Below are 14,578 nucleotides of genomic sequence, written 5' to 3' on the forward strand. Positions count from 1 at the left end.
GGAAATATAGGTCTCAGGCCTTCCACACTGATATGAAGTCCTCCTCTCTGTGCAGGAGGCACACTATCATTCGTTTCCTTCCTGAAGCTGTGGACCACAAGCTTCAGAGGCTACCTTACTAACACCTAATCGCGTCGTTTATTATCAGTCTTGAACTATCTAGTTGTTTGTTTGTTTGTTTACTTAATGCCTTGGTCCCTAGAGTCATGTGATTATATGAAATTGTCCCCATTCTTTCTTTCAGGAAATATAATGTTTAACAGTTTAAGAACTAGAGGGATAAGGATACTTGAAACAAATCTCATGATTTTTAAGCCAATCGCATGAGGTAAACCCAGTTTTTTTTTAATAATTGGGTTTTGACCGTAATGTAACTGTGGGCAATCTGTGTGATACAGATTATTAGACCAAGCTATGGAGAACTGCTTAATAATTGGGTTTTGACTGTAATGTAACTGTGGGCAATCTGTGTGATGCAGATTATTAGACCAAGCTATGGAGAACTGCTCTTGTACTATCTGTCATTTCATCTCCAGGCACGGGTTGAGCTGAAACAACACTAAATGAATGCTTGCACTTCCATGCTAACTTCAATGTCCTGAAGCTATACCTTCCCTTTTCTGGCCAAATCCTTGGCAGAACCTAAACATGAGAGACTGCTGTCATAGAATATATCACAGGTGTTATATTTTTTCATAGTGCATTCAGTAGGCCATTTTAGGAAGGATATCCAGATAATACAGATCTGAACAGGAACTCCAACTAGACCTCATATCTTCCATCTACTCCAATCTCCACATTCTCTGTTATTCCGGCCACTGCACATGGTTTTCTCCCTCAACTCCAATTCACCATGGCTGTTCTCAAAATGTGTGGGTCAGGGTAGGGCGCATCTACATGAAATACTAATTGTGCAGTAGCCTAATAGTACTGTGCATTAGTGCGTAACCGCACAAACAGGGCTAATATGATACTGCACAATAGGGGTGTGCAAAGCATACCCTATTTGATTTGGATTTGGCCTGAAATGGGGACAGCGATTCAATTTGTTGATTCAGATCACTGTCCCTGATTTGATTTGTCCAAATCTGAATCTGAAGATTAGATGCTGATTTGGAGGATCAGCATTTCAAATATTCAGATTCAGATATTTAGATATTCAGATCAGCGAATCAGATGGACACAGCTTTAAATGTTTTTTCTATGTACCTTGAGGTACCAGTGCAGTTCATGAATGCTGTGATGCTGGGACGGATGGAGCATCCCACAGGAGTGCAGGGTGGGGGGCCTTCCACGTGTTAAGGGGCAAACCCAGAAGTAGACCAAAAGTACTGCAGGGTGGGGGGCCTTCCACGTGCTAAGGGGCAAACCCAGAAGTAGACCAAAAGTACTTCTGGCTCACTTCTGGGTTCTCTGGGGAGCATGCTGGGGTGGCCCCCATGCCCCTCTGGCTTGGAGATTGGCCACAGGGGGACCCCAGGTACCCCCCGGGCCCAGGAGGCACCAGTCACCGAACCAGAAGGTACAGGGGAGTGGGGTGGGGGGCCTTGCATGCTCCCCAGTGGACCCAGAAATGGACTGGAAGTGCTTCTGTTCCACTTCCGGGTCTGCTGCTGAGCGTGCTGGGGAGTCCCCCTTGCTCCTGTGGGACACTCCATCCACCCCAGCATTGCAGTATTCACAAGCCACCTGCTACATACCTGCTAGAGGTATGTAGAAAAAACATGTAAAGCTGTGTTTATGTTTGAATCTCTAAATCTTTCTGAACCTCTCCAAATCAATTCAGGGGGTTATGACTTGATTCAAAGAGATTAAAGGGTCCTCTGATTTGATTCAGATTCAGAGATTCGCCCACCAAATTGGGCCGAATCTCTGCCGAATTGAATCAGGGACCAAAGCTTTGCACAGCCCTACTGCACAGTATTATTAGAATACTATGCAGTAGTATGACAAAAAGGGTATTCATTGGTGCTACTGTGCAGGAACTGGTTCTGCACATTTATTTAGTACTCGGTTATACAAGTATTACATTAAATGCGTAGTAACCACTCCACGTTAATAGATGTGTTGACGTGCCCACTGAGGAGTGGCCGCATACCGACTAACAAGCATTGATTTTGTTGGGATCTAGAAACCAGTTATATAAACATGCCTTGCTTTCCTATGAGATTTTCTCCCTGGTCCGTGTATGATGCCTTATGTCTACACTGCATTTTATTTTCCGGGGATTAGACTGTGAACTCTTGAAGGCTCTGTGCCGAGCACGTTCTCAGTGAATAAACAATTACTAATCATAAAACCAAAAATAACAATAAAAGTATTTTAAAAATCCCTTTCTTGCCAAGAAATTGGAAAAAAAAGAAAAGAAAATCCAGGTTTTGGGAGTGCACATAATGACTGAGGTAGCAAGCATTTGCTAACAGCCCTCTTTGCAGAGATGTCCTGGTAGATACAAACAGTGAATTCCAAGAAATTTTCAATGTTAATTTCTGCTTTACAAGAAACATACACACACAAACACAGATCAATATTTGCTAAACAAAAAAGTAGTAGTAAATCGATAACTAAACGTATTTTATTTTTAAGCATCTGTAAGCAATGGAGAATTTGTTTTGTTTTTAAGGGGAAAAACCTACACTGAAAAATACTAAACGTGGACACGTCAGGTTTGCAAAGAATAACTGGATCAGATGCTTGGCTGCTCTCAGTGATAATTGCCCGTTTTTTTGTCTTGACAGTATAGACCAGATGATGATTTGGTCCACAGTTTCTTAAGGTGGACTAACAAGGTTTAGCACTGCAAGAAACAACTTCTGACAGTGCACATTAAGTTTTTTTTTTTTTCTAGCTATTTGTCATCACAGAATAAGCAGAATTCTTCTCATGTTCTCAGTTTACATGGTAAGATTATGGCTTCAGTAAATTTGTCTTCAGTAGAGCTATAAAAGTGTCCAAAAGAGCAGAAACCATTTTCAAGCATATGACCATGGTACATGCTATAGACAAGATACCGCATTTATAAAATTGTATTTGGCTGGAACCCAAAAAAAGTAATTCTCCAAGTCTTTCAAACTTCAGAGTGAAAAGTAGAAGGAGGTTTTTAAATGTTAAAGTTGTCTTGCATGCCATCTAGTAGCTGGTCTGAGCCAGTTTGCAGAATCTGAAGATGAGCACAACCCCACAGGGAACAAAAGAGGTTTTTTTTTTTTTCCTCACAAAATAATCGTCAAACAATGACACATTTTGCAGGATTGCAATAACTTTCATTGGGAGTCATTTCCCAGGCTTGTGGTGGAATTTCTTCTCCTCCACAGTGGCCTGATGGTCAAGATACTCCCTTGGGATGTGGAACGCTCAGGCATAAATCCCTTCTCCAATAAATTATTTAATTCTTAATACACAAAGGAATAGTCCAAAAAAGGAATGAAAAGCATAAACCCAGAAATATCCAATAGACTGGGTTAAAGTTGAGTTTTGATCAGTTTGGGCCACTACATTTTAAATAGGATTTAGAGAAACTCAAGGTGGCCCAGATGCAAGCAATAAAATGATAAAAGATAGTGTAATTCAAACCACGTAAGGAAAAGCTGGTGAGAACAAGTATGCTTAGTTTAGAGAGAGGGAGATTAAGAAGGGACATTACTTCAGTTCTCAAGTATTTAAAAGACTTCCATTAAGAAGAAACATTGTTCTCCTTGCCACAGAAGGCAGGGCATGGGCCAGTGGATGATAGTAAGGTAGATTTAGGTCAGATCTCAGGAGAAATTTATAAACGGTGAAACCATGGCACAACATGCCTAGGTAAGTTGTGGCATCTCCTACACTGGATATTTTCAAGAAGATGCTAAATTGGCGTCTTTTTGGAATAGTTCAGGACATCAGAACAGAAGACCCCTGAGGTCCCTTCTAACCTAATGAATTTATGAATCTGTGTGAGGAAATGGTGGAGCAGGAAACTTCTATTTACCCTAACCACCAAACTGCTGGCTGTTCCTGAGACGCTGTCCTTGTTAGGGCCTTGTCACACCTTACGCCGAGCCACACAAATGTTGATCAGTGTTGATGACAGCTTGGAGTTTGAAGCAGTCACACCCTTAGTCTAGAAACCTTCTCTGGCTGTCCCCCACTGCACAGCTGTGAATTGCCACTAGAGGCCCGGTAAACAGAGGAAGGACTAGGATCTGTAGCTGTGAGTTGCCACTACAGGGCTGGTGAGCCAGGACAGGCTTCTATCTCTGCTCTATGGGTGGGAGTGTGAGAGATTCTGGGATATTGGAGGACTTCAAGTTGGGCAGCACATCTGTGCGGAGTGGCTTCACCTTTATGGAACAGGAGCTGGTAGTACAGATCAGAGATGATTCTGTCCTGGAGTGGTGTAACTTTGAGCCACATAATGAGTGCTTAAAACCACTTTAGGCAGACAAGGTTCTTTGGGTGAATCTGATATCTTTTATTAGATCAACTTAAATAGTTGGAAAACAATTATTAAGCAAGCTTTTGGGTTCAAAAAGATATCAGATTCAGCCAAAGAACCATGTCTGCCTATGTCCTTAGACCAACACGGTTACAGCCTACACCCCTAAAACCACTTTAAGGTGTTAAATGTTCAGACAATCCAGGGATTAAGAGCTCCAGGTGCTACCCAAAATTACCATGTAACAAGGCTGTTACATATTAATTTTATGTGGGACCTGGAGAACTTAGCCCCTGGATTGTCAACACACTAACACCTGAAACTAGTTTTAAACACACTTTACATGGCTTAAAGTTACGCCACTCCAGGGTAGGTTTATCATTGATCCATGTTACCCAGCTCTTGTTCCATTAATGTGTGGCTGCTCCTCACAGGTGAGTCACCCAAGCTGCAATATTCCAGTATCCCAGGATGCAGTATTCCCTCCTTTACCCTCCTGGTTTGCGTGGACAAACTTTCTACCCCCTCAACTCTACTGCTTGGGGTTTGGCACCAAGCCAACTCCTTCTCCTGTCTATGGGGTTATGACTTTTCCACCCTCAAGAGTTCAACTGTGTCCAAACAGCCTAGTGAGTATACGCCAGCTAGCCATGTCACAGGGCACAAACATGTCCAGGAGTGGGGTATATGGTGGAGGGTGAAAATAAGGGGCTGGATCAGGTCCCCATGAGCTGGGGCTCCCTTCCCAGGGCAGGGGCAGTAGCTCCTTTAAAAGCATTTTCCTTCACTGCTCCCATAGCTCAGTCACCTCAGAAAGCATGGCCAGCACCCCCACACCCCAATCCCAATATCAGTTTATTAAAACATGAGACCTTCAATTTACTTCAACTTTAAAATTACAAAATATATATTTACTACAGTGGCTAACCTCCTTCGTTTCACCATCTTTCCCCACCCCCAATTCCTTTCCATCTCCCATTTCATTACCCACACCCATCACATTAACTGTCCTCCTCCTGGCTTCATATTCTTGTCCCCCTCCTCTCACCCCACCTCTCTCGCATTTCCATCTAGAGTAGGGGTAGGAGCCTGTCCTGGTTCACTAGCCTTATAGTGGCAACTCACAGCGGTAGCTCCTAGTCAGGCCCCTGTTCACCAGTCCTCTAGTGGCATGTCACACCTGTGCAGGTGAAGGACAGTTAGAGAGTGTTTAGCCTTAAGGTGTGACTGCTTCAAACTTGCATTAGCAGTAATAGCAATCAACATTTGAGCAGCAAAAAATTCAGTGTGTAACAAGGCCCTTTCCACCTCTCTCTTTTTTCATTTGTTTGTGCTGTTTTTCCCTTTTGTATGATTAGATTTCATAACATCTTAAATTCCCCATCCTTGGAATTCCCCATCACGATTTCCTACCACCTTTACTTGTAGGAAATAAAGAAATGTTTGGAAAGCAATGGGCTGAGTCTAATTTTAGCTAATCTAGCTACACTTAGATTTTCATGATATCAGCTCAGATTTATTTTAATTGATTTTTTCCGTTTTGGGGAATAGAATAATTCTTAAACTATTTTAAACAGTTAATCATCTATGAGTTTCTGTTCCTTGGCACAGATAATGCAGTGCAATTGCATTTTGTTTGAACCTGCCTCTTACAAAAATGAAAGCAATAAATTATTCTTAAAGTTTAAAAAGGGTATTTGCTACAGGTTAAGAAACCTTTTATAGGGAGAAATAGCGTGATTTGATATAAAACAAAAGATATGTAAAATTCACTCTATAGAAAATATTTCTCCACATGTAGAGTAAATTATTAGAGAGATCATGAAGTAATATTCAGGTAAGTCGCTTAAAAGTCAGGTTGGATTTTCAGGCTATAGAATTCGATTATATCCTAGCCTCACATAGCAAGCCTACAGCTGAACAGAAACCTCCAGTAATGACTTCCATGAATTCTAGTATGCTTCACTTAACTTTAAAGACTGCAAATAAAATCTTTCTGACAGATAAATCAATGCAGCCTAAAATTTAAAAATGAATTGACCCTCAAAGAAGCATCTATGCTCTAACCTCTTTTTCACCATATGTTTGTGCACTAAAGGGAGTGCACAGTAGGTGGGAGAGCTTTCTTGGAAATGAACTGTAAGCAAAGATTGATCATAAAGTTGATTGTAACTTTGTTACACAATTTAAATGAACTGTCCTTTTTCATGTTCAGCTTGCTGTGCTTTGGTGTCTTTGTGGAAGTGCAGACTCTCCGTGTCCAGATTGTTTTATCAATCTGTTTCCCATGTTTTTGTGGGGAAGGAGGTAGAGGGTTGTGTTTTACATGCATTATTTTCAACCTGTGATGAGCACTTTCAAAAATCCAGCCCACCAGATCTTCAAACGTCAGGGTTTATTTTCCTGATTGAAACGAGTGGTAAAACGTCCATAGAATTCATTGACGCATTAAAGGATGAGGAATTTTGAAAATCCCACTTAATAAACAATCAGTTTCAAAAGAGACTCACTGAGTGGCATTACTGTTGGTCTACTTGCCTTTATATGGCCTTTGTTACCACAAAATTTAATTGCTATATATATCCTCTTGTCCTAACCTTTGTGGGACTGGTAGGTCCAAACTAACTTCCAAGTTTATTGAAAGACTTCCTTTAAGTTTAGTAAGAAGTTGACCTCAGTCTTAACTTTCACCCAGATCTCCTGCGTCTGTTCACTTCATCCCAAGAGCATCCTTGTTATGTACTACATTCAGGGCTGGATTATGACAGAGTGGGGCCCTAAACTAGAGGTTCCCAACCTTTCAATGCTGCAGCCCGGCAAACTGCAGACCAGAAGCAGCTGTGGCCCAGCAAAGTGCAGACCAGTCTGGCTGCTGGCCAGGCTCCTAGCTGCAGAAGCAACTCGTCTGCAGCTCCCCAAGGCCCCCAGGACCCTAGGTAAGGCTGCTGGGGCCAGCACACCCCACCCATGGTAATTGGCCTCACACCAAAGGGTGCATGCCACGGGTGTTTCCAGGGGACAAGTGGCAGTGGCACAAGGTGTGCAGCTGCTTCTTGTCCCTGGGGAAACAAACATCCATGTGAACACAGCCATAGGGCACGTTCCCACATACATTTGCTAAGCCACAAATACCAGTGGCTTAAGTATGTGTTGCTACTTTTTGCTGCTGTGTACGCCCTTGTGTGTGGGGTTAACTGTGGGGCAAAATGTCTCGATTCAGGGGAACTGTTAGTTGTGCATTATGGTTCTGATGGAAAAAGACAGACAAAGGGAAATAGCATTAAAATTAGGACTGTGGGCCACATTCCATACGAATGCCACTAAATGGTCAGTGAAAATAAACTTGCCCTGTATGGATCTTTCTGTGTGTGTTTAAGACTAGTTTTGCTGCTTCTTAAAAACCCAATTATCTGAAATCACCCTTGGGGAAAACCCATTAACATCAGACCAGAGTGCCAATGGTCACCCATCCATTCCTAGACACGAGCACAGTGCTTCCTTCAGTACCTTGGGAAAGCTCAAACCTTGATGTTGCTGTTTTCAAGGTGGTTGGGGTTCTGGTCATCTCTGGTGGGGTCAGGTGACTCCTCTTTAAAGTCTACATCAACTTCAGGTTGTCTCTGAAAATACAGTCTTCCTCAAATGTTGTGAGGAAAAGAGCTGAATTTTAGGATGCATCAGAAGTGGAGAAAAAAATTCTCATTTAAATAATCTTCCCAGCTCTCTCAGAAAGGATGTCTCATAGTTCATAGTTGGTCGGGTTGGAAGGGACCTGAGCAGATCATCAAGTCCGACCCACTGCCATGGGCAGGAAAGAAAGCTGGGGTCAAAGGACCCTGGCTAGGTGATTATCCAGCCTCCTTTTGAAGTCCCCCAGGGTAGGAGCGAGCACCACTTCCCTTGGAAGTTGGTTCCAGATCCTAGCCGCCCTGACTGTGAAGTAGCGCCTCCTGATCTCTAGCCTGAATCTACTCTCAGTCAACTTGTGGCCATTATTCCTCATTACTCCCGGTAGTACTCGGGGGAACAGGGACTCACCCATTGCCTGACGGTCCCCCTTGGCCAGTTTGTAGATGGCCACCAGATCCCCCCTCAGCCTTCTCTTGTAGAGGCTGAACAGGTTCAGGTCCTGTAGCCTTCGCTCATAGGGCCTGCTTTGCTGCCCCCTCATCTCATCAGTAGCCAATCCATTTTGGAAGTCATTTTCAGAAACACAACTCTCAAGGTCAGCACTTCCTGAAGTCAGGAGAACTTCCATTTCCTCTGACAGAAACCTGATTTTTATCATTCTCTGACTCATCAGCAAACCTCCAAATGTCTTCTCATATTCAGAGGTGCCTTAGCATTTCCAGGCTAGACTAGTTCATCCCCACCCATTATGGCTAGAAATAGCAAAGATGTCACTTGTCTTAAAATATATGGTCTGCTGTTCCATTCCTTAAGGTGCTGTTATGCTAACAATAAATCTACAAGAGACTGTAGGCAGTGTGTGGGATGTGATGTACTCAATATTCATCATGCGGTGACCCCAAGGAGTATCAGGACATTTTACTGCAGGAAATTTCTGTCTCCACTTTAACAGCTTGAAAATGATGGGCCAAAATACATCCCAGGAGGATGCGGTTACATCTTTTATTGAATTTTCTCCAATAAGCCAGAACATATTTTAAAATATTATTTCATTCTCACTCCCAAAAGTCAGGGTTGGCAAACTTTGGCCTTTAATGTATATACCGTGTATGGTTAACTTATATTTTTTTTTGTGGTGGTGGATGGAAGCAAGAGAGGGTAACTTGGCCCTCAATGAAAGAAGACTGTGGTTTAACTTCCACGCACCATGGGATAAAAGGATGCACGTTGGCAGTACTAGACTCCCAGTAAAGCCCTATCCCCCCTTTTACTTTGGCACTTTGCCCCTATGGTCATACTTTTATCTATAAGACCTTCTCATGTCTCTTGTCGCTGAAAATTTTCCTACACTGTGAATACAGAATAAAGCCTAGAAACAGAAACGCAATGTCCATTTTTCTATTACAATAAGCTTGTTAAGATGCTGTCTAACTTCTTAATCTAGAAATTGAATGTGCATTCTTAATGCATTAATATCAAGAGACATTTGGATTTCAACAATACTGGCAAGAAACAGCTGCCATGCATCGTTAAAACAAATATATAGAATTTAAAATAATGATCTCTGAGTTTATCTTCATCATCCTTTTTGCCTGTGGGGCTGCTTTTAGATCAGAGTATCTCATTTAAATAGCAATGGGCTCTAAAAAAAAAATTCTAATCTGTTCCATCACTGTGCCACTGCACATTCATACATTTATTTTATTTTATTTTATTTTATTCTATTCCTTTCGGCAATAGCAAGATGTCTTGTTGAGCCACAAAAAAGTCCTCTTCAGGAGAAAGTAAAGGGAACATTTATTTTGCTGTGTCAGATGTGTGGTTCTCAGGAAAATATAAAGAGGGAATTTTTAATTTTCAGATATTTGGATTAAGATTTTCTTTGCAATAATGCCCAACTCTCATGTAATTCTTTTCCTCTTCAGACCTTTGCAAGGTAAGTATCAGTATCCCCCTTTTATAAGGGAAACTGAGATACCAAGTGTCTCGCCCAGCAATCCAGTGCCCCAGTACCCAGTCCAGTGCCCTTACTGTCCTTGCTAATGGATATATTCATTTTGTTGTTCCACTCCTTTGCTTTAGTTGTGATGGAAGGTATTGGAGTCACATTGGTACACAAGGTCTGATCATGGCCATGAAGACGATTTCAGACCAGAACTTCACTTGGTGAAACCTGTTAGAAGTCCACTCAAATCAATGGACTGAATTTTATCAGCTGAGAATCGTGCCAGTCAAATATTTGGCCGCATTGGCCTACTCTCATTTTAGTTGTTGGAAATTCTTGCCAGACATTTAAACGACAGTAGAAGCAGGCTAAATGTGCTGTATTATCTATGGGTGAATCTGATGTCTTTTATTAGACCAACTTAAATAAAAGCTATCAGATTCACCCAAAGAACCTTGTCTGCCTATGTCCTTAGACCACCCTGGCTATACCCTTGTATTATCTATCGGATTTAGTCATTACATAGATTTACACAGAACTGTCTTGTGCATGTGATCTCCTGGCAATCGTTTTCAATTGCTTTCAAGTCTGTCATCCATCTTTTTAAAGTCTTCAGAAAAATGAGTATGGCAGCATAATACCAGACTCTGTGGATCCTTTAACACAATATACTGTTCAAAATATTGTGTTTTTCCTTTAAAGGGTGATGTTATTACAAGAAAAATGCAGATGACAATACACTTGAATCATTGAGGAATAGTGACAACCTTGTGGAAATACTGATAAAAGCAAGGAAAGGAATATTTGGAATTTAAATAATTCAAGCAGAACAAGAACCAGCCTACACAAGTGATAAAATGAGTCTTAACTGATGTAGATTCGGAACTGGGTGAACACTGATGTAGTGATGCCTCTGAAAGTCTCCTGTGGTGGGAGCAATAGTTGTAAGGGGAACAAAGGCCCCACTCCATCTCAGAGACACTGTTTCTAACTATCAGCACAGTTAAAGACTAGTAAGGAAGGGAGGTGACCATCCTAGGAGGAAGATCTACACATCTGGTGTGAGTTGAACTTGAGATTGGAGCTCATAGCACTATTTTTTCTGCCTAATTTGTTCCTTGACAGAAAAAGGAACTACTAGAATTGAGTTTGAATGTGCTCAAGTGGAAGAGGAAGACTCGGGACTCAGACTCTATTGAGGGTTATTTTTGAAGAGAAAAAGAGAGGGCTGGCTAATGGCTAATGGATCGGTGAGTACTCAAGCTGTGCAACAAACAGAAAACTTAAAGAAGAGATAAACAACAGCTTGCAATTATTTTTAATGTGCTATATTTGCACCAAACTGAGGGACTCCTTCCAGTTAAAAAGAAATGCTTAACATGTAGCCATTTGTTTGAAGCAGGCAGTGATCTGGTTTAATGGACAGAAGTATTACTGAAATTCTAAAATGTTAGATTTTTACATCAAGTCTATTAGCTAAAATTTAATTTGGATTAATTTTTATTTTATTTTAAAATGCTTTCTCATGTTTCAGGCTGTTATCTTCTGTACATTCTTATTTTCAACTGCTACTGCTGAGTCATGCGTTAAATAATTAATTTAAGCATCATTTGAGATTCCTCTAATATAATTTCATCATAAGTATATGACTAACAGGCCAATTTTTTAAAGTTCAATACAGTAATTATAGACAAAAGTCAGGCAAAGGTTGTGTTTAAGTCCCAAGCCTGTGCCTTTCAAAGTCAATGGAAATTTTGGAGATGACTTTAATGAGAAAAGGATCACAGCCTTAACCAGACCCTCCAAATGAAGAGCTGCAAAGATGATGCAAATTGTTTGGTTAATGGACCTTAAAGATCAGAAGTGGGCATGACCATTTGCACATTTACAGATGCACACTGAATGAAAATCTGAGTGAACAGACAATCTTCTGCAAATTGAAAAATTGTCACACATTTCCCATGATATGTAATTTTTATGTATTTTCTTTTTAAATCCTATGGTTTCAAACGTATGATACAAGCTAACCTCCAAGTTACTCTTGTGTTTCTGCAGTTCATAGGGAGCAGTGTGTATGACTTAACAGGAATACATTTCCTAATGAAAAGCTGGTTAGTCACTTGTTCACGCAAATAGAACCATTAATTTTCATAATTACTTCTCTTTTTTTTAAAAGAATTATGCTACTGATATATTTATCAATCACAAACTGTACTAATGGAACATTTTACCTGTGTTGCAGTTCATGAATGGCAGCAGAATTACAAGTTTCCATAGCAACATCATCTCCATTTTCCAAGGTCAAAAATTCCTCCCATCCAATCAGCAGAGAATAAAATGTATCTTCCAGTCACAACTTATATGTTCTGTAAAAAAACAGTAAGACATATTGGGTCATTAAAAAAAAAAAAAGGGAAAAACATGTGCAAGAACAATATTTCCCATATGGTACAGCCACTTTTTGTTCTATCATTGGAGAGCCTGGCTCTAAAAGGGGAATGACTGGCCTGAAGAGAGCCTCTCCAGTATAAGAATGATCCTCAGCTGGAATAGAAATCAGAGAAGCTGTAATACCAATCCACCCCTAGATATAAGAAGAAGAGACCACAGAGCAAAAGGCATAATCAGGATGTGACATGGTGAAACAGGGTGTTGGTCTATATAGGACTAAGATAAAGCATTGCTCAGCCACAGAGCATGACCATCATGCTTATGTTTATGCATTTCCTTTCATCTACAGTAGGTCTCGCAACTGGTACTTGCATAATATTTCTACTTCTTGTGTTGAGTTTGTGACCTGCTGTGCCTACCCAGTCCCACTTGGCCTCTTGCCAAATCATTGCTAGACCCTGTTCTCTACTTACACATTTGATATTTTTCCTGCCTGAGGAATAGACCTCACACTTGTCTTTGCCGAGTAGCCCAGTTTTGAATTTTAATCCTATTTACAACCCCTCCCAGTTTTCTTTTGTCTGAAACTTAGCTCTTTTTCCCTGTATCCAAGTCATCAATAAATACATTAAGCAACTATGGGACCCAGAACAGACGCTATGGAAATCCACTTGAGACGTCCTGCCAGTTTGATGTCAATCCATTCATAGTTACTCTTTGCTTGTACTTACTCAAAAACCACGATTAAGCTAATTATTATGCCAAATGTTATACTGGCAACTCAGTCAAGTTTTTAACAGAGACCCAAGTGTATCTTCTTGGTTTTCCCCCAGGTTTTATGAGTATAATGGAAATTGCAAATATAAAAGAAATAACTTTGGGTAAAAATGGAGGGTATTATATATATAGTCCCCCAAAAGGCCCAACCCTCAGTCTGGGTCATACTCAAAGGCTTAACCCTCAGTTTTTAAATGGATTCCTTAAGAAGCTTTTGGAGTCAGTGTATGAACATCTCACAAACACGATGAACAAGGTTAGAGTTTCTTCTACCCTTGAAAAGAACCCTCCACCAGGTTGTAGGACCCGGGATCATGCAAGGCAGCAGATCTACCCTTTATGTGATCCGTTGTCAAATCAAGGGGAACAACTGGGAACTATACCAATAGCAGAATCATAACTCTCACAATTAAGGTAAAAGCAATATCATATACTGTCTAAAAAATCAATTTTTTGTGAAGGGTTATTCTTCAGAAATGAAACATGTTTCCCCCAGGGGTTACGTAATAATTTGCTCTAATTTCCTCTGACATATCAGCCAATGTATGATGAATTAAATCAAGAAAAAAAATATCAGTTTGGCCTTTACTCCCAAAGGGCAAACTCATAATTTACTGTTGGAATCAGCTTATAAAAAAGCTGAAACCAGAAAGCAGTTGATAAAGTGGGACTATCAAATTATAAACCCATTCTAGATCTTTTACGTGCTGAAAATTGTCCGCTGACAAATTAGGTTTATAGTTCATACTCGGGGCCTAATTTTCCTCTCACTCGCCCCATTTTAGCCCAGCATATTTCAGGAAAGCTTCTCTTGATTTATAACTATGCAAGCAAGAGATAAGGATTTTGATACTGGGTGTTCAGTACTTTGAAAAATGAGCCCTCTTCATCTGGAGTCTACACATGGACTTTAGAGTCTAATGTTTATGCATTTTTAAAATCTTGACCTGATTGCAGATAAACTCAGTACAGAAAGTACCTGAGTTTCCGTTGCTTATGGTATGATATAACATTTGCATCTGTGCAGAGCGAGTGTAAATGTTGCCAAATCAGAGTTTGTCCTCAGCATTTTTCAGCTATCTTCCAACCCATTTCACCTAACATTTAGGCCCAACACTAATTCTTTTTCTAAACAGTTCTTAGGATCTGAAAAGAGGGGATTAACATGGATTTAAGATGATACAATTCATTTATCTTGAGGCCTTCTCTATAAATTCTAGGGTAGATTTCATGTAATGAAGGTTAGGCTCTATTTTATGCATGGAGGTGCTATGTATATGTGTGTATGCTCGCGTGCAGCAGAGGGAGGGCAATGCATATATAATCTGTCAGGGTTTGGTAGCATGGCAGTCCCCCAGTGGAGTGAAAGTTTACAGGTAAATAATTTAATATATTTGTGACTTGGCTGAAAAATATTCCTG

The sequence above is a fragment of the Alligator sinensis genome, unplaced genomic scaffold, assembly GCF_000455745.1.
Source record: "Alligator sinensis unplaced genomic scaffold, ASM45574v1 scaffold121_1, whole genome shotgun sequence".
Lineage (NCBI taxonomy): Eukaryota > Metazoa > Chordata > Crocodylia > Alligatoridae > Alligator > Alligator sinensis.